The 3,636-nt window shown below is 33.7% G+C and overlaps 1 pseudogene; it reads left to right on the top strand.

Moving 5' to 3' along the window:
• The first annotated feature begins 1,910 nt into the window (after nt 1–1,910).
• On the top strand, nt 1,911–3,041 carry LOC131616185 (uncharacterized GPI-anchored protein At5g19250-like; annotated as a pseudogene).
• Nucleotides 3,042–3,636: the final 595 nt, after the last annotated feature.

Genomic DNA, 3,636 nt, shown 5'->3' with positions numbered 1-3,636 from the left:
TTTTTACAAGAAGCTTTGGATTCAATTCAGCCAAGTGAAAGCCTTGAAGAATGATAGATTTGGTCAAGGGAGTAACGGTAGACAGAGGATCAATCAAAGTTCTTGGGTGATAACAATTTGCGATTGCAATTCAGCCGAGTGAAAGCCTTGAAGAACGGTGGGTTCGGTCAAAAGAGTAACGGTAACCGTAGGATTGATTCAACATTGTTGGGTGTCTTGATCTTGCTTAAGATCAAGGGGAGAGAAGATAAAGAATCAACATAAAAATGAGTTTGTTTGTTTATTGCTTTAACTTCTCTTGTAATAATAATTTTCAAAGTGATAAAAACTATCTTGATTCCCATTTGGAATTGGGGGCAGACATAGCCGTAGCGAGGACGAACGGTGTACTGCCTAAACAAATCTTTGTGTTCCTCCCTCCCTATTTTTCTATTACTTGCTATCGATATTTGTTTACAATTGTTAACTTGATAATAATTCTAAGTGTTAAATTGTGAGACAAAGTTGTTTTTGTGTAGAGAATTGCAATTGTTAATTGCAAGTGGATTTCACAATCAACCACACTTAGGACTTATTGTCTTGCTAACAATTGCAGACCAATTGTTTGTGAAATTTTTTGTGCATAACAACCTTTGCACAACAAGTGTTCGATAAATTAACTAAGTCAATTTGTCAATTATATTTCATTGGAAGTAGGTGCTTGAGTGTTTAAAATCGTTAAAACGACTATATTGCAAAACTAATTGATTCAAGCTATTTCTCATTCTTAGTACCTCTCACATTTATTAACGATTTAGTCGCATATTCGATTCTATCAATAGTAGTTCGGAATAGACGCAAGTCGATCCCGGAGCGCTTCTGCAAGTCATCTTTGAAAACAAATTTTAAAAACGTAAAAAAAATTGTGGGATCTATTCAACTCCCCTCCCTCTAGATCTTAAGCCTAACGTCTAACACTGAGATCATTATGCTTCAATCCACGTTTGATCTTCAAGTTCCCACTAGTGTGCCTATGTGTCACCCACAATTCTCTCTTTTCACAACCCATGTTGAATTATAACTGATTCGAAATGCCTCACGAACTTATGAGAATAACTGTCTCATGTGCTGTCGACGTTGCTTGCAAAGGTCTCTTGAACTTGTAAAATCTACTAAGTCTAGTGGTTCAATCAACTGATATGTTGGCTGTTGTGGAGGTCCTATCGACTGCTCTTTTCAAGATTTTGGACATGTTTTCAGATGATTCTAATCTTGTGGATCTGTTCCTGAGATTCCTCCAAACCATATTTCATTTCGTCGACACCATAATAGATGTTTTGTTGACGCTTTGTCATTACTGTTCTTTAAAACACTTCATTAATATCTTCTAATAGCTAATGTCTTCTCATTTTGACATTTTCTATTGATTTTCTTCTAACGGGAAATCCAAGTGTAACAGGACTATAACTAAATATTTTTATATATTTTAAATATTAATTTCAATATAAATTAATTTTATAAAATTAAACCAATACAACAAGGATAAAAAGCAAACTAATTTTTTCCAATATAATAATCAAAAAAAAATTTACCGACTCAAACTTTTAACTTTTCAAAAATAAGTACTGTCTAGTTATGCAAAATTAAGCTAACTTTAATCTCTATGCAAGAGCCTTATGTGGTTGGCACTAGATTTCTTATGAACAAGAAGAATAACAACAGCACAGAGGCCCCTCTAGACTCTAGTTACAAGCAAAGTACCCATAAAGTGAAAATAAAAGTATCTCCCTCTAATGAGAAAGCATAGTGAAGAACCCCCACCATTTGTTAAAGTGGATTATTCTCATTCAATAGCCACAAAAATGCAGTATAGTTTTTGTTACGTCTTCGTTTTATTCTTTATCCATTCCGCACATCAATGTTTTTGCACATAGGCTCATATATATAATGCATGATGATGCAGCTCTTTCATAATCATATATCATATTGTAGTTTCATTTAGGCCTCTATTAAGGGTATTCTCCACTATTGCATTCTATTAATTTAACCATGTCCACCATCAACCTTGGTCTCTACCTTCTTCTACTTGTCTTTTCCCACAACCTGCTCCCAGCGTACGGAGGTAGAATATCAGGTAATATATCCTAACACCGACATTTTTGATGAAAACTATGTCCAATGTCTAACATGCAGAGTGTCTGATACTGACATGACACTGACATACGTGATTTAACATTCTAAATATATAAGTCTAATATGCGAGTGCTTTGTTTTCTATGAATTTTTCATGCAGGTAAGGAGAAAAATCTACTTCATGACATCAACGTTTACAGAAAAATTCAGAACCTTCCTGTTCTCACGAGAAGTCACAAAGCATTTTGTTTAGCTGATAAAATTGCTGACGGTTTAGAAGATAAAAACTGCGAAGAATTTCTTAACTATTATCCTATACCCGGTAAAAACGATAAAATTCCTAACTTCGAAAAGAGTGTTCATAAATGCAAGATCAACATCAACACAACACAAGATGGTGTGATCATGCCTGTTTATGTGCCGAAACTGGACAAGGATGATGCGTTTTCTAACTATACTAAAAAAAGTCATTTTACAAAGTATTTGAATGATTCAAAGTATACAATTGCAGGAGTTGGTTCTGATCATGATTGGATGGTTCTTATTATTAGCACTAACACTACTTCTGGAGATTTTTCTTCTGCTAGTTCTTTGATTGCTGGGAAGGGTCATTGGTTGCTGATGGCTACATTCTTGAGTGTGTTTGTTTTTGTGTTTTACTGAAATGAATGTTTGTTTTTTCTGTGATGTTTCTTGTTTGCTTCATTTGGTGGGATTTTCTTTGTTTTGGGGACATTTTATTACATTTTCTGTATTATTTTTTTGTATATTGGATTTGGAGTGCTGTATTATTTTGTCAAGTTGTTGATTTCAATGTACTACTTGTAATGTAAGGGGTTGTGTATATTATTGAGATTGGGATTTGGTTGGTAATATTTGGAAAATAAATTGTAAGCACTTTGTTGATGATATATTCATAATGTGCAAATTATTTACGAAGCGTGTGTTTGGATCAGTTTCTTTTCACCGCCACCGCATGTTTGGAGAGAAGTTTACCATGAAAACTAAAAACTACAAAGTGCTTCTTCAATTTCTGCGCCAAACCAAACAAGTCAAGATCCTCTCCATTTATTTCTTCTCCATTTTGTCCATTGTCAAAGTTTTGGGAATATAAATGTAATAAAGTGATATTTGATGGACCCATTTAATTTTTATACACTAAAAATGTCTCCAAAACTATAGTAATGGAGAGGAAAAATGGAGAAAGAAAATGGAAAGGATTTTGACTCAAACCAAACATAGCTGATGTATAATGTATATCTATGGTAAAAAACAGGCTACTTAAAATAAAGTGAAATTAGACAATACCCTTGTTATAGAATAGGACCCATGTAGATATTATTGTTATCGGTAGATATTAATAAAATATGATATATTTGATTAATCAAAAAAACATGGTCGGCTAAATAGTCCAGTAAAATCGATCCAACATTAAAACATTAAAGTCTTAATCCAAAATATTCTTACACACGAACAATGAATAGGTGGACCTTCACCAGAAGGTCGCGCACCAGATTCGAACTA

Source organism: Vicia villosa, linkage group LG1 (genome assembly GCF_029867415.1).
Source record: "Vicia villosa cultivar HV-30 ecotype Madison, WI linkage group LG1, Vvil1.0, whole genome shotgun sequence".
Classification (NCBI taxonomy): domain Eukaryota; kingdom Viridiplantae; phylum Streptophyta; class Magnoliopsida; order Fabales; family Fabaceae; genus Vicia; species Vicia villosa.
The sequence above is the reverse complement of the archived record's forward strand: the minus strand, read 5'-3'. Positions and strand labels throughout refer to the sequence as shown.